The sequence below is a fragment of the Marmota monax genome, unplaced genomic scaffold (genome assembly GCF_021218885.2).
Source record: "Marmota monax isolate L192 unplaced genomic scaffold, Marmota_monax_Labrador192_F-V1.1 WCK01_AAM20220418_F8-fsc00023, whole genome shotgun sequence".
NCBI classification, from domain to species: domain Eukaryota; kingdom Metazoa; phylum Chordata; class Mammalia; order Rodentia; family Sciuridae; genus Marmota; species Marmota monax.
In genome coordinates this window covers 13,839,826-13,863,431 of record NW_026692907.1, presented here as the reverse complement: position 1 = coordinate 13,863,431, position 23,606 = coordinate 13,839,826, and the positions used below count along the sequence as shown (strand labels likewise).

The window sequence follows — 23,606 nt, the reverse complement described above, 5'->3', positions numbered from 1 at the left end:
GAATGGAATATATAAATTGACAGTGAGAAAATGTAACAGAGGTCCACTTTATGCTTTGAGTATAGCCCCTACTGCTCTGCAACTACAACTTAAATTTTAAATGGACATGTTTCTTTCTCTTCCTCTCTCCCTGCTCCTTCCTAATCTCTCCCCCTCCCTAATCTCAGGGGAAACAGGATTACCCTTCTTTCCCATCCTAAACAGAGTTATATATCCTTGAGTACACACCCACCATAGGAATGAAGTAATCCAGACTTGAGGATTGTACCAGAAGATCTCAGAAATGACTATCTCCCAAATTAACAAGTGAATTACAACTCCAGAGAACACATGGAATATAGCCTTTGAATCACCTTCAAAAGCCCCTGTTCCTGATGATGGGCAGAATCACAGCCTTTGGACAGGAGTCCCCTGTGTTTCTCCTTTGATAGCAAAGCAATAAACCTTCTTTTTTCAAAATATTAATTAATTAATCAATTAATGATATTCAAAATCTCTCTTGCTCAAGCATCTCCAGTCCCAGAATTTACATCAAATTACCCAGAAGACATAATCCTATAATGCTCATTATATACTATTAATGTCATACAATTACTCCATAAATGCTTTTCGAGTGAATGAAAAATTTTATGAAAGAAAAATATTTGTTCTTTTGTCAGAATAAATGAATACTTTATTGTCAAGCCATAAATTATATAAAAACAAATACTAATGACAAGGAAGTTGAGACATTAAAACACATCAAGAAATTCTTATGCTTTTGTAACAACTTCTAATAATGTATTTTGGGGGGATAAAAAATAAATGTGTATTAATAATTTATATCTTTAAAAAATTAGTTGATTAGAAAACAGTTATATGAACACCTCCCTTCACACAACTGGCCACATCCTTCCTTCTAGGAATTTTAAGTCATATATATACATTTTTTCTTCAATGTTGGAAATCAAACCTAGGGCTTATATGGTAGGAAAGCACTCTATCACTAAGCTACACCCCAAGATCCACCTGATTATATTCTGAGGGCATAGCCCTGATCATTCTATGTTTTTACTTCAAACTCAGTCTCACATTCAATTCATTCTCTGCACAGTCAGCTTAGTTCATAGGTGCTTTCTTCCACCACCAGAGACAATTAGCAGTTATCTAAACACATATTTCCTTTTTTTCCCATTTCCTGATTTTGTTCATGCTATTCCATCCTAAATGTTTTTCCTCCATTCCATGAGGGGTTCCTCATTCTTCAGCCACCATCATCTGCTGACTGAAATCCTAGCCAATATGCCAAGATCCAACTAAATGAGCCTTCTTTACAATCTCTCAAATTGGAACTATGTTATCTGTGGTCTATATCATTTGCAAATTTATTTTGTTGTCCTTTTGTCATGAATAACTATTATCTGATTTCATTTGGTAGTTACTTATGTGTATGTCCAGGTAAATGCCCTGATGTTTATTTTTTCTTTATCACCTAAAGTATTTAGTACACTATCTTGTTTGTAGAAATTGCTCAACTAGTAGGCATTGGACTGACATATAAAAGGCATATCTTATAGTTTTCTGTCTGTACAATTAAAAAGAACAAACCCAAAGTGTTTTTTATGCATAATTGCATCCCAATGATTATATATCTATAGTACTGTTTAAAATTCACATGTCATTTGCCAGTAAATGGATGGATCTGGATAGTATCATGGTAAGTGAAATAACCCAATCCCCAAAACCCAAAGACCAAATGTTCTTTCTGATATGAGGATGCTGACACACAATAAGAGGGGTGGAGGGAATAGAAGTTCATTAGATTAGACAAAGGGTAATGAAGGGAAGGGAGGAGGGATGGAAATAGAAAAGACAGTAGAATGAATCAGACATAAGTTTCCTGTGTTCATCATATATGAATACATGACCAGTGTGATTCCACATCATGTATGACCACAAGAATGGGCTCCTAACTAGAAAAAATTATACTCCATGTATGTCAAAATATACTCTACTGTCATGTATATCTAAAAAGAACAACTAAAAAATAAAATTCATCTGACAAAGAGGAATTTGTATTCTAAATTTCTATAGAACATATATTATAGGAAATATATATGTCACATAATCTCAATGGATGTTAAGTACATATATGAAATATATGTTTATACACACAGAAAACAATGATGAGAAATACACCAACATATTATCTGTAGCTATCTTCAGATTAAGAAATAATGAAGGAATATACTTTATTCTTTATTTTTACCTTTACAATTGTCTACAATGGTCATATATTACTTTTAGAGTCAAAGGGGAGAAGTGTTATTTGAAAATATCTATGTAAGATTATGTGTTCTTAGTCTAGTCCTGGGAACTGGGAACCATTCAGATGCTCCTGAAGGACTGAGGCAGCCCAGTGACTGTGGGGTGTTATTTTCTGGCCAACTGCCCCAATCCAGAAACCATTCAGGCTCCTAATCTTTTGGAATACCTTTCCTGCCTGCTAGAATGCTGGTGGCATGAATATAGAAGAATCATATTACCTTGACTGCCAAAAAGCTGTGGAATACCGGTGAGACTCACACCAGCTCTTTATGCTGGGATGAAAAGCTGTTTAGAGTTGAAAGGCACATTATTTACAATTCTGTACCAGAACAAAAATGAATTAGTACTGGAACTAAAATATTACTTTTCCTTAAGGAATTTTTTTAGTACTTTATGTTGCATTCTTTTATTTGTTACCTATTTGCCTGTTTATTGGCGGTGGGTACAAGGATGTAAGAAAAACTAAAAAATTCTCCAAATTTTACACATAAGCCATGTCAATTATTATTTCCTTGCACCTGAAAGAATATAATGAAAAAAAATTGAAAGAATAAATATTGGAAAAGTGCTTCTAGAACATTGCCTGGAAAAGTTGCTGAGGAAAAAAAATGGTTGGAATAAAATCATTTCAGAATTATGCAGCTAAATGAAGTTCTCATAGAAATGCATTTTAGATTTAAGTCCCTATGGACTTAAAGGTAAGTGACCAATATTTCTGATTCTCCTGATGATCAGTAATACACATACTGCAAACCAATTTTCACATAGCACAAAGCACTTTGTTCTCTGCAGGAGTTTAATAAGATCTGAGGACAAAAATCACCAGGCCTATTCACTGACCTATAAGCAAACCCTTATAGTTAAGATGCTGCAAAGTTTTCAAGTTTACAGTGAAAAGCATAGATAGATAGATAGATAGATAGATAGATAGATGATTTATAGATTTTTTTCTCCAGAATCCAGGTGTCAGTTCTGAGCTAATAAGTCATAAAAGACATAGTATCTTGTTTGTTATGTTGATTTCTTGGATAATATCAATGTGACATTGATGAACTTTTATTAGTATGGTCAAATGAGATAGAAAAACCACTTTGAAGTATCAGCCAGTTCCTCTTCTCTCTTTCCTCTAGTCAAAGCGCTTCCTTTTGGTAGAGACACTCATTTTTCCCTAACTTCAACCACATGGATCTGGTCAGGCTTCCAGTTAGATCACAGCCTGTGATCTAGGTGGAACCTATTATTGTAACTCCCACCTGGGACTCTATAACTGGAAGACAGTAGGGAGTGTGATTCGAGAAGAGCTTTTACTTTCCAGATGATAACTGGGTGGGCCTTCATGTCTGCAAATTCCACAACCACAGATTCAACCAAGAGCATTTGAAAATATCGGGGGAAAATTGCATCTGGGCTGAACAGATATAGACATTTCTTCCTTTACATCATTTCCTAAACAATACAGTATAATAATTACTGACATTGTATTAGGTATTATAAGTAACATAGAGGTGATTTAAAGTATATGAGAGGTTGGGCATAGGTTTTATACAAATACTATGCCATTTTATATAAGCAACTTGTGTTACATGTGGAGGTACTGGAATAGATCTTTCATGGATACTGAGGGACTATTGCATATGTGTTTGTAAACTGCAGCTGCTAGTAGCCTGGTTCTCTGTTACAGGTAAGAGCATGGTCTGTGAAAAAGATACAATTTTAATTTCTGGCCACATAGCAAGGGTTCAGGAACTCTGCACCTGAATTTAACATCTTCAATGAGATCCTGTCTTAGCAACTAAGCCTCAAGGGATTCTGGTTGGTGTTTCTATTTTTCTTTTAACATTATTTATTTATTTATTTATTTAGTGTTGAGTTCACAACTCACTTCTAAGCAGGGGACCAGGGAAGGGCCAAGATAAGCAAAGTTTCTAATACTTGTTCCTCTGTTGAATTTGGCACCTGAGCCTTCTGTCTGCATTTTTCTGTTTTTGGCTTTAAGTAGTGATCTACATGGATTCATGGCAAAGTTTACTTCAGATCAATGACTCTGAAGTGTACCAAGAAGTGTTCTCCAACACCACGCTGGGCCATGGACATCTTGGTGATACTTTCCAAGCCTGGCTCCATGTCTTTGCTAAGCTTAGGAAGTATTCTGCTGCTCTTACACCTCTTGACCAGAGGAAGGTGAAAGTATGTGAGGGTGCTTCAAATCTGACTACCTTGACCACACACTATATATTGCTCCATGCTATTCCAAGTTGCAGAAAACACAGGGCTCTCCTCTCCACCCCTAGCTCCACCTAGAATAAGGAATAATAGCTCTTTGTACTCTGATTCTCTCAGGTCTTAGATTCCTCTCAAACTCATTGAGAGATTCTGTTGTTCCTTCCTCACAGGTTTCAGTCTTGCAATATGAACTTCATTGGGTACTTTAAAATCCTTGTTCCATTAGATTAGATGAGTCAATATTATAAAACACATTCAGTTTTAATGCCCACTGTGTTTTGTTCAGTGATGGATGCTGAGCCCTCTGCTCAGGGGTTCAACAACTGAGCTCTCTTTGCTTCCCTTTGGTTTTCCTAGTTCCTATCTGGTGTGGGATAGCTCTCTTAGTTTTCAGAGCCTGAGTTCACTCCAGGACTGTGTTCTGTTTATAGGATAAACAGAAGTAAGTGCTGAGGGAAAACACACCAGATAATCAAAATATTCCTCCACACAGGGCACAATGCTCAGACAGGGAAGGAGCCTAGGGAAAAATGAGTCCCGATAGTGCCCCAGACCTGGCACTAAGCTCCAAGTGTCTCCTGGCTCTCAGTGGAACGGTTCTTCTGTTTTCTCCCAGCTACTTTAGCATCTACATTCAGTTCCATCTTGTTTCTGAATCTAATTGTGGTTATAATTGTATCACCTTTGCCCTTTAGAGTCCCACCCAAGATTAGCCAAAAAGGAGTAACTATTATTTTATGGAAACAGAAAGATTTCAACCAACAACAGGAAGAAGAAAACACCCAGAATCACCAGTACCTTTCCCATCTCTTATTCCATATCACTTCTTGACATGAGTTTCATTCCTCCTTAATGACCAACTTTCTTCACATAATGGAAAACATACTGAAACCATTCCCAGTTTTACTATCAACTGGTTTCTACCACCAGATAAAAGAAAAAATAAACCAGAGTTAAAAGTTTATTTTTTAAAAATTTCAATTAGAAATGTAAAGAGAAAGGAAATCCTTGAGTTTGGTAATTATTCTTCCATGCCATGTGAACAATAGCTTGTGTTCAGATTGTAACTATAAAACTTATGACTAAGCCTTGTAGCCCTTTTAAAGTTCCCTTTTAAAAGTGTATGAAGAAGTTACTTTAGTTAGAAGGGAGTGAAGGGAGGGGAGGGGATATGAGGTAGGAAGTATAGTCAAATGAATCAGACGTTGTTACCCTATGTACATATATAACTATATGACCGGTGGGATTCTACATCATGTATAACCAGAAGAATGAGAAATTATACTCCATTTATATATGATGTATCAAAGTGCATTCTACTATCATGTATAACTAATTAAAACAAATAAATTTTTTAAAGTGTATGAAGAAAAGGATGAATTTTAAAATATTGCGTTGTGTCTTTTCTTAAACACAGAGAAGAAAAAGTAATGAGAATAAAAACAACAAAAAATGTTTTTAAATAGATGAAACATTTTAAAATGTTTTAATGGCTTTGCAGCCAAAATTAAATGTGATAGGACACAACAAAGAAGGATACTGCTTTTTCAGCATGGAAAAATATTAAAGTCAAGGAGACTAAACCATGATAAATATATGCCCTACATTCTTGTACCCTACCCAAGGATAGGGTACTTCAAATTTTTTATCTCAATTATAGATCGAAGGTGCTTGACATTATGAAACACATTCAAACATTTAAAACACCAATAAACACAAATGTCCAATGCTGTTGCTTAGGGATTGAGTCATCTGTAAATGAGCTTTTGTAATTATTTAGAACCAAAAAGACTTTGGAAGAGTGAAAATGTAAATATTTCTAGATCTGTGAACATGGAGTTTCTGAGTCATTGTCACCAAACATCTGCAAGTCATTCAAGAACCCATTCAATCTCTTGCCCGTCCTCTGAGATTTACTCTGTGGCTCATTCTCTACCCCTCTCCACATTAGTTTCCCAGTGAAATATAATACAGGTCTGTGTTTGTGAGATTCAAAACACAACATGGTATAACATCTCCTTATGTGGCAATAGGTACAGAAAATAACCACTTTAATTTTTATAGTTACTTTTATTTTCCCTGATCCTATTTCCCTTTTTACCAGAAATGGGACAATAAGTCATACAAACAATGAACCCCAGTAATCTGAGTGTCCGTTGTGACAGCCTTTGGCAACTTTCACCAGATTTGTAAGATTCCTGTGGTAAAATAAATTACAACTGGATTCCTTTAATGTTTCAAAGCTGAGTTCTCATTTAGATTAATGGTTCCAGATTCTCTCATTAAAAGTGAAATTTCAAAAATATGCAGAGAACCAGCATAGGTTTTTTGACTCTTTCTTTGCTAAGTAAAGATTTAGAAAAAGTGATATACTCTATAGTTTCAGCATAATTTTGTTTAAAAAATGGACATTTTTAAGGTCAATAAGTAAGCAGTACAGTATATTAATTTAAAAGGGTGGGTTATCATTCTCAAGAACAGAAAGCTGACAATTTAATACTAATTGTGTTGTCAGAATTTTGATAGGAAACAGTACCCTCAAAGGGTCAAAATTAAAAAATAATTTCAGTAGACAATTCACACAGGTATAGGAAAAGTTAAACACACACACACACACAAAGAGACTAGCCACAGCAGAAACCATTACTCCTCCTCAACCTGAAGGAATGAGGAAAGGAAATCATGGTTTCAGAGTGGAGAGAAGAAGTACACAGAAGCTGCAGATACAGCCACTCCCTGATAAGGAAAGAGTAAGGCTGAAGGTACTGATTTTGTTGCCACTGTGCCTGCACACAAATGGAAGTCAGGGGGCAAGGGAGCCTAAGCATTGAGCTCATAGTGGCAGCCTCCTGGAGCACAGAGAAGGCTAGAAAAGATAGAAAATGGAAGCATGGAACCATGGTGAGGGTCCACTGGTTGTGCTTGGGAGGGGAGGGCATGGTATGGCAATTAGATAGAGAATAGGGTATGCCTATATTTTTTTTTCATTTTAATTACAGGAAAGTTACAAGAGAAAATTTAAGATATCATATTGCTTGTAATTATACACTTGATACATTTGTCAATTAGTGGCTCCATATCCAATTGTAGGACATCAAGTGGTACTGAAATGGGCAACTTGTTCCAGGACTTTATTTTTAACTCACTCATAATTAAAAATTCAGCTCCAAAGAGGTCTAAAATAAAAGCAACACTCAACATTTTCATTTAGTTCAGAACATTTTTGAGTGAATTAAGGAGTGCCACAATATAATGGCCTCCATGGCTCAGGGACTTCTGCCCCAGAGGTTCCCAAACCTTGCTACCCATTGATAGCACCTGGGACCCTTTCAAAAAAATGCTGATGCCTGGCTCACATCACCAGAAATTCTGACTTAATTGGTGTGGGGTGAAATTTGGCATAGTGATTTTTTTTTTCAATAAAGTTTTTATTTGGGAAATTGTAGATTTACAGAAAAATGGTAAAGATGGTAGCATTCTCATGTACCTTAAACCAAGTCTCCCTTCTTGCATCTTATTTGTACCATTAGCATGGTACATTGGTTGCAATAAACCCAAACTGACCCATAATTATTAACTGAAGTCCACACTTTTTTGAGATTTTGATAGTTTTTACCATCTATTCTTTTTCAGTCCCAAGATTCCCTCCAGGATGCTGCATTATATGTAGCAAGTAAGTCTCCTTAGGTTGCTTTTGATTATGACAATTTCTAAGAGTTTTCTTGTTTTTGATACCCTTGATAGCTTTGAGGAGTACTGGTTAGTACTGGTCATTTTGTAAAGTGTCCTTCAACTACAGCTTTCCAATGTTGTTCTCATGGCTAGGCTCTTATCAGTTATGCTGCGAGGAAGACCATGGAGGTAAAGCACCATTCTCCTTATAGCACAAGAGTACATACTATCAACATGACTACCCTCAATCGATATTGGCTTTGATCACTTGGCTGAGGTGGTGTTATCAGGTTTCACCCCTTAAAGATACTCTTCTCCTCATTTCAAGCTTCACTTTTTGGAAAGAAGTCACGATGTGCCACCCATGTTTAAGAAGTGGGGAGTTAAGTGATGCCTCCTTGAAGGTGGAGAATCTACATTATTTATTTGGAACTCTTCTGCACAGATCTATCTTTTACACCACTTATATACTTATTCAATCACTTATTTATATCAGAGTATGCATATCTTATATTTTGGATTATAATACAATACTACTTAATTTTGTTGCTTAATTGGTTCAAATTCCTGAATTAAAAACTCTTAATATTGGCTCATCTCCCTTTAATATGCCCCCATTATTGTATTTTTTAAGCATTTCTTTATGGCACTATGACATGCTACAGATTTATCTTGTATATTTTCTGAAAACAGTCATTTCTCCAAATATTCCTACTTCCTTTTATTGGAACAAACATTAATAAATATCTAGATGGGGTTCTAGGTGTCCTTGAATCTAGATCTTTTCAGCTGACGGTGGGAGATGGGGAGAATGTGTAATATATAGCTAACCCTTGCATACAACATTTCTGCAAATGTTTCTACATGTCAACATCTGTATCTATAGTAATGTTACCATGAGTTCATGCTGATGTCCCCAACTCTAACCCATGACCACATGGATCATTCTCCCGTGCTTACTTGTAAGCACTTACTTCAACAGTGGGAAATCTATCTGAATCCCATTTACTTAACTGTCCAATTCCAGGATCCATACGTGTTTGTTTAGGGATTGTTAACCTATTCCCCTATGGAAAAATGTTATAAACTAGGATATAGTATTTATGTATCATTCATTTTTCCTTTAGTCTTACAGTCTTCATTCATTTCCAAAGTTACTTAGGTTAGGCAACTTCCCTTACCCCAGACCCTTCAGTGAGGGTCTGTGTAACTTATTAGAAAATATAATTAAATTATTTGGTCATGTTCCATATTCTGGGATCCTCCAACTTCCTAAAGGATTTTTTTTCTACTTTTTCATACACTCTGTACAGTAAAGTTCTATGGGGTTTGACTAGTGCTGAGTGGGTACCCACCATTATAACATCATGCAAAACAGTCTCACCACTTACATAAAATATCCTCTGTGTTTCACTTATTAAACTTTCCTCCCTCCCTAAACCCCAGTAATGATGGATCTATTTGTAGTTTCCATAGTTATACATTTCCTTAATGTCCTATACATAAAAACATATATTATGTAGTCTTTACAGAATGGCTTCCTTCTTTTCCTATTTCTCTAACTTTCTGAGAACTCCCTCCATTTTTCCCTCCCTCATGTCTCTATTCCTCCATTCTTTTCTGTATTTATTTCATTCTGGGAGTTGGTTTCCTATACAAGTTAGTTCCTAGCAAATACCCTGTATGTCTCTGACATGTTACTCTCCTGAGTGATACACATCTCAGCCCCACAGCCTTCTTACCATTGTCCTGGAACATGTCAGGCTCCATCCCAGCTCAGGGTCTTTGCACTTGCTATTTCCTCCACCTGAGATTCTCTGCCTCCAGATATTTGGGCCTCCCTCCTTGTCTTACTCGTGTTTGCCTAAATTTCACCTTCACAGTGAGGCCTTTATGACAGCAAAATTGCCACCTCCCATGTGAAATCTCCCTTATTTATTTTGCTCTGTAGCACTTACTCATATCTGGCAAATATTTTGCTTATTTGTTGTTAGAGCTTTTCTCCACCTACTAGCATCAATTCCACAAGGAAACTTCATCCTTAGCACCTAGGACAGCATTTAGACTGTACTAGTAATGACTAGGCAAATAAGTTTACAAAAGGTTGTGTTTACTGGCAACGGCTGCCATATCAAATTACCACCAAGTGGGTGTTTTAAACATCAGACATGTTTTTCTCACACTTCTGGAGGCTGGAGGTCCAAGATCAAGGACTCAGCAGGTTTGGTCTCTCCTGTGGCTATTCTTGGCTTGCAGATGGCTGCTTTCTCATTGTGTCCTCATCTCATCTTCTTTCTGTGCACCCACATCCCTTGTGTTTCTCTGTGTTCAAATTTTCTCTTTTTATGAGGACACATATCATATTGGATAAGGATCTGCCCCAAAGACCCTTCCTCCAAGTTCATGCACATTCTGAGGTATTGGGGGTTAGGACTTCAACTTACAAATTTCAAAGGGAATACAGTTCAGCCTACATTAATTGCTTTTTCAGTGGGACCAAACTGAGGACCACTGCAATTCTATCTCATATAACTTCTGCATTATCAGTGTTGCCCTGTTAAATATTCTTGTTACTTTTTCAAAAATAACATTCAATGATTTTTTTAAAAGAATCCATCATCTCTTCTCAAGCATGGTTCTAAAAAAAAGGCTGAGGGGAAATAACCATATTTTAGGAGACTATGTCAGAAGAATATATCTAGAATATCCAACTTGGGCCCTTGTATTATACCTGACATATGAATCACCATATTTGGCATTGCCACCTTATTTTTTTTCCTTATATAAATGATTATTGAAAGAAGAAAGCACAAGAAGTCACTCTAAAAATCCCTAATATTTAAAGGAGAGGCAAGAAATGGGAGCCCCACTATTTTGGATTAAATGGTATCCCCCGTGAGATATGCTCAAATCCTAACCCCTGGTACCTCTTAACATGATGTTCTTTGAAAAAAAGGGTCTATATAGATGTTATTGAATTAAGATGAGATCACTGTTGATTAGGGTGGGCAATAGTTCAATATAACAGGTGCCCTTATAAAAGAGAAAAACAGAAATTCAAAGAGGAAAACATGGCAAACAGAGGGAAGATAGCCAAATGAAGATGAGGTTGGAACTATGCTACCAGAAGCTAAAGGTATGCCAGGGGCCATGAGAACCTAGAAGAGGAAAAAAAATGATCCTTTCACAGAAACTTCACATGGAGAATGGCCCTACCAACATCTTGTATGGACTTCAAGCCTCCGGAACTGTGAGATAAATTCATTTTAATCCAGTTTATATTACTTTTTAAAGGCAGTCCAGGGAAATGAATATGTATCCCACAAGAAGATTGAGAAGAAACCAGAAAGATAATGAGAAAACTAGACTGTTTCAGAACTTGGAAGAAGAAACTGGATGGAGATATCTGTGTATTGTGAGCTACCCTAAACAGGCTAGATAGTATTCAAATGATAAAGTGTCCATTGAATTTAGCATTATGCAAATGTCTAGGAGTTTATTACCAATGTCATAAGAAATTGTCAGGCAACTTCAAAAAGTATAGAGATTGACAGGTTGAGGAAGATTTCATGGAGAATGTGACATTGAGATTGAATTTAAATTAAGATTTCAATATGCAAAAAGGGAAAGTAGCAGCAGAAAAAAGGTGATTAAAATTAAGGAGGAAAAAATGCAGGACCAATAGAACATGAGCTCTTTATTAAGGAGATGTTATTTGGGGTCAGATCATGGATGTCCTTAAAAGTTATGATAAGAAGTTTGAATTCTTCTCTTGAAAATGGGGCATGACATATTATTAAGTTAGGAAAGCTGTATATAAAACATTATAGAGGTATCATGATGTAAGCAAACAGTAAAGAAGATTGGGAGATACTAAGATTCTGGCTGGGCATGGTGGTTCATACCTGTAATCCCAGCGGCTCAGGAAGCTGAGGAATGAGGATCATGAGTTCAAAGCCAGCTTTAACAACTTAACAACTCATCAAGGCACTTAACAACTCATCAAGACCCTGTCTTTAAATAAAATATAAAAAATGGCTGGTGCTGCCACAGTGGTTAAGCACCCCTGGATTCAATTCCCAGTACCAGGAAAAAAAAAAAAAAAAGGATTCTGCAGATATGAACTCTATTGACAGTGGAAATGTAAATGCAGTCTGTTTCTATCTTTGAATCCCTCCCAAGTATCAGCTCCCCTTCTGGCTTCCCTGCACTAACTCTGATAACACCTCTCTGTGGTAGAATTTATTACTCTAATTGTATACTGTACTTGTGGATATACATTCAGTACCTTGACTGAATTCACACAGACATGAGACAGACATGAATGAACCAATTTCTAATGACACTAAATTGGAAAGAAATGGAGGGCTTAGGATCTAGCTCAATGGTAAAGCACATACTTGACATGTTCAAGGCCCTGAGTTTAATCCCTAGAACCAACAAAAAAGGGGTGGGGCTGATGGTTATACCTAGAAATTTGGAATATTCTTGGGTTCCTGCCTCATCAGCATATCCCAACCCATGCTGCAACTCTTGTGGCAAGTTTGGGGTTACTTGGAAAACTTTTAAGTAAGGTTTTATACTTTATTCATTTTTCACCCACTCCCTTCCCCCCAAATAGGGGAAGAAGACTATGAAGAGAAAAAAAAATTTATTGAGAACTTTGGCGTGAACATACTGTATATACAGAGATAAGAAAAATTGTGCTCTATATGTGTAATAAGAATTGTAATGCATTCCACTGCTGTTGTGTATTTTAAAAAAATAAAATCAATAAAAGATTTAAAAAAGAAGAAGAAAGAAACCAGCAATGCTCTCGGGAAACTTGCTGTATTCTTGCCTTGCAATCGGTTTGCCATCTATTTTCCCCATCTTTCCTATCTCCTAAATAATAGTGTTTCACTATCATAAGCATTTAATAGCTTTTTCCACTGGCACCAGTGGACATGAGGGGCATTTTGACATAGTAAAGTCCCCTTTGAACTATCTTTAAAGTGAATGCTGCTGCTCAAGTGCACATTGGTTTTCCTTTTAGACTGGGATCACTTAGTGCTCCTCTGTCAGAGACTCACTGATGACCATTTACTCTTCAGACAGACATGAATGAACCAATTTCTAATGACACATAATTGGAAAGAAAGCTGCACCTTGATTCCTGCTTGTAAGTTTATTGCCTCAAAATAAAGATGCAAACTTTGAAAGAGAACATTATTTTTTGTGCTTGACAAAAGAGCACTTGAGCTATTCTTCAGTGAGCTTTTAAAGAAATCCTTTATTTATTTATTTTTAAATAATGAAATATCATAGAGTCAAGCGTATACCTGCATGGCCTGCACATTTAAAGAAATGACTGATGTCACTGCAAGGTAACTGGCTTTGTCTTTGGTTTAGAATCTCAACTAAGCCAAAAACAAGAGAATCTAGGATTAGGAAAGAAAAGCACAGGGACCAAATCAATGCTTTTCCTTCTTCAGTTTATCTAATAAATGCACTCATTGTTGCCATGGCAAAAGAGACAGTCTGTTTTTCCCATTCCTCTATCTCTACCCATTATTATACTCAATACCAGAAAATGTCAGATTTCACCATCGTCATTCTTAGATCATTATGTTTATCCATCTACTCTGCGTTTACCACGCTCCTCCACAGTCTTTTTCTCAGTAATACTCAGGAAAAAAAAGGTGATTGCAAGTGAGGGAAGTGGCTTCCAATGCAGTTAGAGGCAGAAGGAAGAAAAGAATGGTGGGAAGGAAGTGAGGAGAAACAATCACTGAAGCCATTCAGCCAGGAGGCTCTTCCTAATCTTGGAAAGCCCCTCGTATTCCAAAGAAGAACCTGTAAAAAATGCCATTAAAAGCAAATTTTACCGTGTTAAGAAGTTTAATCAACTTCATAGAGGTCCATTTTGGCCTTCTAAATACAGATGGCCATAATGATGGAGCTGGTATTCTTTTTGTCATCATTAGGTTGAGCTCATTGGAACATAAAGTCTAAATTAGGGGCACTAATAATAACATTACTCTATGTAGTCATATGACACAGAAAGTATTCAATTCAATTCCCAAGGCCACGTTTTATCAGGGACACATGAAAATACATGTGTTTTCAAAAGATCACTTTAGGTCTTTTTACCCCATTACCCCAGTCATTGAATCACTGGTGTATTCAAAAAAACTTAAATTAGAGTACATTATGTGCTAAGTATGGATTTCACTTGAAATCTAAAAAAGACTTATCCTTTCTCTCAAAAAAGTTTACATTCCAATCCTGACATGCAAGAGTATTTTTTGTTTAGAAAAGAGAAGACTAAGTTTGAAGAGCTGTCCCTGAGAGGATAGAAAAGTCAGGAAAATGCCACGATCTGGAGAAAATAATCACTGAGGGTGAAACAAGTGGTTTCATCCTGTTTACATGCCTTGAGGCTTGAATGCATAAACAACCAGCTTATAATGCTCTTTCTCATTCCGATTCAATTTATCACAAGGGAAAAGGGGTGATGTAGCTTGCCTCTCTTTTCATAAATCCCTCAGTTGCAGATGCTGATGTTTATATTAAGACAAATCCTGCAGAACACTGGTACTATTGGAAAGCTCAAGGCAGGAAGAGTTCCCAACCTTGAATACCCTGGGAAGAGTACAGGGAAGGAAAAAAATTTGGATTTGGGCTTCAAAGATTTGAACAGCTGTCATGTGCAATAAGGAACAACTAGACTTAAAGTTATAAGAAAACAATTTGAGATTGACAAATGAATATTAGAAAGAATAAACTTTCAGATCTATATATATTTTTTAAAAGGAAAAAAAATCAAAAGCAATACTTTTAAAATTGTATGTGAATCACCTGGATATCCTGTTAAATGTAAATTCTACTTCAAGTCTGAATTGAGGTCTTCGATTCTAACAAAATCCCAGGTTGTTCTGGTGCTGCTGGTTCTAGAACCATCTCTCAAGTTACTGAACAGTTATCTGACAATGGGATTCATTGAGGCCTACTTGGTTGCCAATCATTGGAAGTATTTGAGTAGCTGCTAATAAGAAAGGATTTCTACACTGCATGTGAGAATGGGTTCTATATTCCCTTTCAAATCAAATGATTTGATTCAATGCTTTTTATAATAGAATTTCCATGTGATTGTTTAAGTATTATAATACATTCACATACATAATAAAAAAGTAAGGCAAAACTTTCTTAAATAGATGGAGAAAGAAAAGTCCTTAGATAGTAAATGACTAGTTCAAAATTTACTCCATCATTCAACAAACTTATTGAGCATCTACTCTCAGCCAACTCTGGCACAGAGCTGGACATTCAGCAACAAATTAAACCAACCTGGCTCCTGCCCTCCAAAGTTCAAATCTAGCTGAACAGCATGCAACACCTTATGTCATACATTTTATTTGCTATAGCACATTGAATTGCCAAAAAAGCCAGGATCAAAGAAACTCATCATGACAATGCGACCAAAGGGAAGCTCATCGATCATTTAGTGTCAAAAGGAACAGCAACACCAGAGAAAAGCCCTACTGAACTGTTCAAGCAGCTTTGGATCCATTAGGAATAGACAGAATGACCCTGGCACTTTGACAGGCCAACTTTTCATCCCACTCCAATGAAGCATAATATTGGCAAGAATTAAATCATCCTAATTACTACAAACAAACCATGTACTCACTTCCCCACCAAATGACCCACCCTCCACTGCCCACTTTGTAGGCTGAGACCAAAAACCTCCTACAAGGCTGTCTTGCAGCCTTCACACTGGAAAAGTTGGCTACTAGGACCTCAGGGAGATAAAACCCTATCAAGACCTTGCAGGCTGAATGTATGTTCAGTTTGGGTGTGAACTTGGACATTTCTTTCTTTCTTCAATACTCTGGAACATACAGCATGTCACCATTTCTCTCTCTCAATCCCCTGAATAACTCCCTAATGGTCTCCATATTTTATCTACCTTTTGAAGATCAGAATGCTACTAAGCTCCTTATGAATTAATGCTCTCTGCAAGGTTCTACTCCTTTCTTGTTTCTCTATATCATCTTTATTTAATATCCTTCAACCAACTATTCTTCCCACTTTATATTTAAGCTCACATATTAGGAAAAAGACGGAGATAAACTGATGTATCTTTGTATGGTCTCTGGTAGCCTAATTATGGTCAAAGGCTAGTTTTAACCATGAAACAGGTTCTGATGGAGGTTAGCAAGCAGGTGTTTTTTGTTTTGTTTTTGATTTGTTTGTTTGTTTCCTTTCCTTTTTTTTTTTTTTTTGGCTGAAGACCAAACCCAGGAACTTTCACATGCTGAACTATACCCCCAGCTATACCAGGTGGATTTTTTTATAATGGAATACCATCTGCAAGGGAGTGAGTGAAGCAAAAAAAAAAAAGGCAAAACAGCTGCTACAGATGCTAAAGTAGTTCTTTAAGGAGCTCTATTTGCAGCAAATAGAGAGAAACTTTGTACCGTTGAATTGATCAGTCATAAGAAATGGACCTGCTCCTGAGCTGCAAGCAGAATCTTAGATGAATCATTTCCCTATTTTGAAGGGTTAATCCCACAGTTAGATTCAGCTATGAGATGTCAGCACACAGTACTGCTAACAGCTGAGGAAATGAGTCTCAGTTCTCAAGGTGCATATAGCAGCATCTATTACAAGCTAACTCCTGCACTAATGGGATTTATTTGCTTCATATAATAAATTCACTTCATCTGAAAAGAGCTCTTCCAGGATGGGCACCCCCCTCCATTTTGTCCTGGGGATTGAACCCAGAGGTACTTTACCACTGATCTGCATCCCCAGTCCTTTTTTATTTTGAGACAGGGTCTCACTAAGTTGCTGAGGGGCTCACTAAATAGCTGAGGCTGGCCTTGAACTTGTAATCCTCCTACCTCAGTCTCCCAAGTCACTGGAATTACAGGCATACACCACTATGCCCAGCTTTTTTTTCTTTTCTCTTGGAAAAATTTACAAGACAAAGGATGGAGGGGAAAAACTATAGCCTCCACTACTATAGCTAGCCTTTGAGCCACAGTTGATTCTGGGCATCATCTTCCTTTCCTTCTATTCTAAATTCCCCTCACCCTTAGCTGCGTCTCTGCTAGTTTAACTGTTGGGTGACCCAGAGACTCATTCATGAGATGTAGGAGCCCCTGGTCACCAATCCTTTTTCTCATGCTGTGGTTACTTCACTTGCACATTTACCATTAACTTAGGCAGGGAAGTGTCAAGAGAAACTTGCTAGATTATCTGGATGCTAAATGTATTTTTCCCTGATGTCACCATGTAGCAACAGCCTACTACTTCCAGGAGTTACCACTGCTAGCAGAGTGTCTCTTTTCTGTTATCTCTTGGTATAAGGAAACTAAAGTGACTGGTATTAACTGAAACAAATTATGTAATGGAATTCCTGATACAAAATAGTTCCTCTCTGAAATCCTAGAAAATATTTTCCAAATTGATCACTGGGAGTGATGGTGAACACAGGGAAGTTCCTGCTTCTGTCCCTTGCTTCATTTGTGTCTTACTGACTGGGAACACAGTACTATATAATGGTCACTCATTTAGGATATATGCTGCATCCTGGAGGATTGCACTCCATCTGTGCAGAGTATCAACTCTAAGCTGTTACTGTAATTGTCTCTGCAAAGTTTACTCCATCACTCAAATAGGCCAGCAGCTTCTGGATGTTACAATATGTGATAGAACCAATGAACTCACAATCTTTATGCTGCACATCTCCTTTTGTGGTAAAAGAGGTTTTTTAATCCATGCTGTGTTTTATCAGATGCTGTGTCAGTGGATCAAACATTAGGTAAACCTTCATAGAGTGGTGTTGGCTAACCAGGAAAGGCCAACCAATACCCATGTCACTTGTAATCAATATATGATTGTTCTTCCAGGGTAAAAGAAATCTAATGTAATCAATTTGTCTTCAAGGGGCTGGTTGGTATCCCAGAGAGATGACTGCAAAACACACTTTTTTGAAGGAAAAGTAGTTAAGGGATTCCAAAGTCAAGAGAGAAGACAAAAACAAAACCACTAAAGGAATTCAAAGTCCCTAGTAAATATTAAGAGCAGTCCAATTCTTAGCCAGATTAAAGGAACATTTACTTCAAATCCTATATCCAGCTTTCAACCAAAAACTAAAAGGCAAGAAAAAAAAAAAAACAGAGAAGAGACAAAGCAAGTATCAGAAGCCAACTCAGATAAGATTCAAATGTTAAAATCATTTCTGACTGAAGATTTGAAATAACTATGAATAATATGTTAAGGCCTATAAGGTAAAAAGTAGGCAACATACAAGAGATGGGTAACATAAGTAGAAAGATTAAGAACTCTAAGGAAAAAAAAATTAAGGGCTAGAAACCAAACATACTGCTACAAAAGTGAAGAACATCTTCTAAGTGCAGATTAGTAGACTTAACACAGCTAATAAAAAAAAAAAAAACTGGTGATCTTGAAGACCAGTCAATAAAAACAGCCTAAATTCAAATTCAAAGAAATAAAATAATTAAAATGCCAAATTAGAATACATGAAAATTGTAGGACAACTTCTAAATGGGGCAATGTATGTGAAACTAGAAAACCAGAAAAAGAAAAAAGAAAGAAAGAAAGAAAGAAAGGAGCAAAAGAAATATGAAGTAATAAAGGATGAAAATCTTCCAAAATTAATGAAAGATACAAACCCAGAGATCCAGGAAGCTCAGATAATACTAAGCATAATAACTTTTTTCTTAAACTACACTTGGTATGATCAAACTTCAGGCAACCAAAGACAAAGACAAAATCTTGGAAAAAGCCAGACCCAGGGATGTGAAGGGCAGGGAGGCATCTTACAAGTAGAGGACCAAAAATGAAGATTACAGCAGACTTCTCATCAGAAACTATGCACACAAGAAGAAAGTGGAATGAAATATTTTTGTGTTGAAAAAAAAAATCAGCCTCTATCCAGTGGAATTATCCTTCAAACATTAAGAAGAAATAAAATCTTCTCAACAAAGATAGAAGGTATTCATTTCCAACAGAATGGGAGATACAAAGAAATGCCAAAACAAGTTCTTCAGGACAAAAGGAAAAATTATATAGAGACATTAATATAAAGGAATACAGCAGGAATAAAACAGAATAAGCTTACATCCCATGCAAAAGCATGGATGGATGCTAAGTGCAGATTGCTAAGTGAAAGAAGTCAGTGTGAAGAGACCACATACTATCTTCCAATTACATGACACTTGGAAAAGGCAAAATGATAAAGACAATTTTTAAATCAGTGGTTTCCAGATCCAGATAAATGGACAAGATATAAACAGTTGAAGCACATGGATTTTTTTAGTGCAGTAAACTTATTCTTTACAACACTGCTATTATAGATATGATTTGGATTATGCATTTGTCAGAATTCATAAAACATTATAATATGATATGAATCCCACTGTGTATGCAAAATTGGAAAAAATCATTGAGGAAATCACAGGAAGAAATTCAGCATGTGGCAAAACAATCTATATTACAAATGTATGAAATAGTCTCACTGAAGGGGGTTGAAGAGAAGGGTGCAACTCTAAGTAACTTTGGAAATAGTTTTAAGACTAAAGGCAAAAGAAACTGTACATAAACACCACATCTAATGTGTACTCTGTAGGGACCTTGTTTTGCTAGGAGACATAGACTCTGCTATCAATGAAACAGTGAAAATCTTGAAAACATTTCCACTTACATAAGCAAGGGAGAAATAAAGGAGCAAATAAATAAATAAATACATTTATCATAAACATCACAAATTGCTACTAGTTTTCATGGCTTATAAACCCCTTCACGTGATAAACTGGCCTTTCCCCATTTCTTGTCTGTAACTTCCTACTCAGACAGTAAGAAAGTTAGCTCCCACCATCTGCGACACATTTACTTTTATTCAATTGTAGTGTATGTGCACCATGGTTTCAGAATTGTTCCTTTGTGCTCCTGTGGGATACTAATTTATCAACTAGTATAAAGACATGAAAAAATGTTCAGCATCTCTAGTAATTAGAGAAATGCAATTAAAACTACTCTAAGATTTCATCTCACTCCACTCAGAATGGTAATTATCAAGAATACAAGCAATAATAAGTGTTGGCAAGGATGTGGGGGAAAAGGTACACTGATACATTGCTGGTGGCATTGCAAATTGGTGCATCCACTCTGGAAAGCAGTATGGAAATTGCTTAGAAAACTTGGACTGGAACTACCATTTGACCCAGCTATCCAACTGCTTAGTTTATACCCAAAGATTTAAAATCAGCATATTATAGTGACACAGCCACATCAATGTTTATAGCAGCTCAATTCAAAGTAGTTAAATTGTGGGAGCAACTGAGACTCGCTTCAATAGATGAATGGATAAAGAAACTGTGATATATATACATAATGGAATATTACTCAGCATTAAAAGAGAATAAAATTATGGCATTTGCAGGTAAATGGATGGAGTTGGAGAACATCATGCTAAGCAAAGTAAGACAATCCCAAAAAACCAAAGGCCAAATGTTCTCTCTGATAAGTGGATGCTGATCCATAATCAGGAGGAGGGACATGGGAAGAATGGAGCAACTTTGGCCAAAAGAGAAGCAGAGGGGGAATGGGGACAGGAAAGATGGTGGAATGAGATTGACATCATTATGAGGAACACATAGGTGTGATGCTACATCATGCACAATCAGAAAAATGAAAAGTTGTGCTCCATTTGTGTTCAATGAATCAAAATGCATTCTGCTGTTATATATACCTAATTAGAATAAATAAATAAATATTTTTAAAAATCAATATTCTGACAAATTTCAGAAGGCAGAAGAAATGTCAACATGGAACCCAGAAACCCTTGGTCTGTGATCACTGGAAGAACTGATACTTTAAAATTATTTGACACAAATAGTGTGGTTTGAAGCACATATGAGATTCAGGAACTAAATATTATTTCTTTGATTTGAGTTATAATTGAAACAGTTAATTTGTACTTTTAGTAGTGTGACTTGTAAAGGTAGCTTTGTTAATCTACTTTCTAGGAAGATTCAAATTTTGTTTCCTATTTTAACTTGAATTGTAGTATTTTAATTAAAATGCCTGATACTTTATGTTTAAGAAGTTACTTGGTCCAATGTCTAGGGACAAACTGGTACTTGCTGAATATATAGTGAATGAATAAATAAATAAAAAGCCCATTAAAAAAAGAACAGTGTGCCAAATAGCAATTTAATTTTTCTATACAATTATGATACATGGTAAAGTCCACTTTTGTGCTTCCTCTTTCTCCATTAAATATCTCTTATAGACAAGTGATTTAATGTGATATTTTTGAGAAATCGAGGAAAATATGCTGCTTGATTGAGAATGGAGAACAGTCACAAAACCAAAACACAGGTAAGAAAAATGATTTTGAGAAAACAAATGGGAACCAGAGGTGACTAGAAGAGACATAGTCCTCTGAGAACCTTTAGGGACACAAAGAAGGGGGAAATGAGTTTCCTCTAAGTCTGAGGAATGTGGCTGGCAAGTAAAGTACAAATCTGCAAGGCTGCTAGGTAAGCGGACACATTGTTGGTAGTGTGTGGAGGACTGCTTTAAAACAGGAATTTTAAAAGTATCTGCCACATGCAATTTTATGAGCATAAAATGTTAAACTCCAGTTCACATCAGCCACTTCAAACAAAAGGAAGTTGCGATTTATTCATTGCCATCTTAGTTGGAAAAACCGAATGCCAGCACAGAAACTTCCTTTCAATTATGTGTTCCTGGCTTTCTGCCTTCTTAAAATAAATCAAGCAGCACTGCCCCACCTCCCAGAACAAAAACAGCACCAGCACCATGTCAAAGTGAAGTCAAAAGCCAAAATCTCCAAAGCAGAGGCAACCAACCTCTTACACCAGCCTCTAACTCGGTTGATTCATCTCCCTTGCTTGCATAAGTGGAAATGTTTTCAAGATGTGCACTGTTTCATTGACAGCAGAATCTAGGTCTTCTAGCAAAACAAAGTCCCTGCAGAGAACACATTAGAAAAGAACCTGGAGAAAACAATTCAATCTCATGAAGCAATTATTGGTTATACCAGACAGTTCAATAAGAAATACCGAAATCAAGAACTCTGCTCTGACTTCAGGAGACTTTCAATCTAACAGACAAGATAAAACCAACAAGTAAGTGGCCATTTAAACAATGTAAAAAAGGTTGCTAGATGAAAAAAGTTCAGGTGATTGGTTGCACAACATTGTAAACAGACTTAACACCCCTGAACTGTACACTTAAAATGGTCGAAGTGGTAAATTTTATATGTATTTTATCACAATTAAAATTTTAATTTAAATATAAAGAGAAAAATGTAAGTGAAGATAATATTTTTTTTTCTTTTTGGTACCAGGAATTGAAACCAGGGGTGCTTAACCACTAAGCCACATCCCCAGCTCCCCCCCCCCTTTTTTTTTGTATTTTACTTTGAGAAAGGGTTTCACTGAGTTGCTTAGAGGCATACTAAGTTGCTGAAGCTGGCTTTGAACTCACAATTCTCCTGCCTCAGCCTCCAAGCTGATGGGATTACAGGCATGTGCCACCACGTCCAGCTGAAGATAAATTTGTCAACCACCCTACTCTGTTGGGGAAAAAGACAGGGAAAGTCTGGCATTGACCTGGCCCCAGGCAAGACTGGATTCTGGGGAATGGAAGAAAAGCAATTTTCAACCAAGAATATCCAGTTTGGAAAAAACAGAGAAGTCAGTTCAAAATCCATTCAGGAAAATCAATTATAAAATGCAAGAAAACACCAGAATTTGTGTGAAAGTTCAGAGAAAAGAGGACAGAGATGGACAAAGTTATTGGCAGAGCACAAGAGCATTCCAGCAATAAGAGGAAATACAGAGCAATTGCCAACTGTTTTGGGCATCTCTGGCTCCCTCTTCAAGTTGCAAGACAAGGATTTCATGATGAGTAAGTACAGAGTTGGTGTTAGATAGCAAGGGTTGATGCAGGACAACAACCGACAAGGATCTGCCCAAATGGAAGGAGGAAGATCAAGAAAAGCTTCCTGGAAAAAGTGACAGTGAATGTGAACTTTAAAAATAGGCTGGGCATGGTGGCACATGCCTGTAATTGCCAGCAATTTGGGAGGCTGAGGCAATAGGATCAAAGTTGAAGGGCAGCCTCAGCAACTTAGTGAGGTCCTAAGCAACTTAGCCAGACCCTGCATCAAAATTAAAAAATAAACAAGGTCGGTGGTGCTCAGTGGTTTAAGTGCCCCTGGGTTCAATCCTTGGTACAAAAAAAAAAAAAAAGTGTGCTTGCTTTGGCAGCACATATACTAAAATTGGAGTGATACACAGAGAATTAGCATGGCCCTGCACAAGAACAACATGTAAATTTGTGAAGTGATCTGTATGTTT

General features: G+C 36.7%; 1 non-coding gene across 1 annotated transcript; it reads left to right on the top strand.

Annotated features, from left to right (window-relative positions):
* The first annotated feature begins 23,500 nt into the window (after nt 1-23,500).
* Nucleotides 23,501-23,606, top strand: LOC124097053 (U6 spliceosomal RNA). Its single transcript, XR_006853095.1, has one exon. It is a non-coding gene; the product is annotated as a U6 spliceosomal RNA (small nuclear RNA).